The 872-nt window shown below is 57.1% G+C and overlaps 1 protein-coding gene across 1 annotated transcript in view; it reads right to left on the bottom strand.

Annotated features, from left to right (window-relative positions):
• Nucleotides 1-872, bottom strand: part of SLC6A20 (solute carrier family 6 (proline IMINO transporter), member 20) — a 56,738-nt gene that overhangs the window by 39,488 nt on the left and 16,378 nt on the right. The gene's annotated exons all lie outside the window — the stretch shown is intronic.

Genomic DNA, 872 nt, shown 5'->3' with positions numbered 1-872 from the left:
TCCACTCCTGGACTTTGCAGGTAGAGCCAGGAAGGGCTTCTTCTGCATCAGCTAGTTCCAGCTGGGCTCTCTCTCCCTTAGAAACCAGAGTGCCTAAATGGTGCAGAGGGTTGGGTGAACTCCGGGAGTTGGTGATGGACAGGGAGGCCTGGCGTGTTGCGGTTCATGGGGTCGCAAAGAGTTGGACACAACTGAGAGACTGAACTGAACTGAGATGGTGCAGGTATGATGAACATGACCCAAGGCCAAGAGCTAAAGAGAAGTGCTGAACTGAGTGGGGGAGGGAGGGGGGTTAGGGTCCCACCTCTGCTCTGCCAAAAACCAGCCCCACGTGGATCAGATTTCATTAGATAAAAACTCCCCGCTGACAGAAGCAAGTCTAACCCCAATGGGTTCAACCCCTATATTTCACAGGAAACAGAAATGAGCCCCAACAGCATTACCTGATGGGCTAGGGCCACTCTGCTGGTAAGGAGCTGGAGCCCACGTCTGTCACCTGGAAAGTGCTTAGGCCCCTGTGCTGCTGGGACCCCTGGCAGAAAACGACCCCTCCAAGCCGGTTTCTAGCTTTGACCTAAAATGCTTCCAAAGGTGACCACCAGCAACTCCCCTTGAGAGGCGGTGCCCTCTGCCCCTGCCCGTGACCCGGGCTGACCTGTGTCCAGGTCTGACCAACAGGAGGCACTGAAGTGCGGCTGCATGACCTCCTGGCCTCACATCCGAGGCCCTGCAGCTTTTACTTTCACCCTCGTGGACCAGCACCCTGCACAGACCCTCGGGCTGGACTGCTGAGCGAGGCGGACTGGTGGAGAGAAAGGCCACGTGGAGCAAACCAAAGTAGAGTGACAGCCGGGACTGCGCCCCCATCAGGC

The sequence above is a fragment of the Bison bison genome, unplaced genomic scaffold (genome assembly GCF_000754665.1).
Source record: "Bison bison bison isolate TAMUID 2011002044 unplaced genomic scaffold, Bison_UMD1.0 scf7180017864482, whole genome shotgun sequence".
In the NCBI taxonomy this organism is placed as follows: Eukaryota; Metazoa; Chordata; class Mammalia; order Artiodactyla; family Bovidae; genus Bison; species Bison bison.
This window is presented reverse-complemented; position numbering and strand designations above follow the sequence as displayed.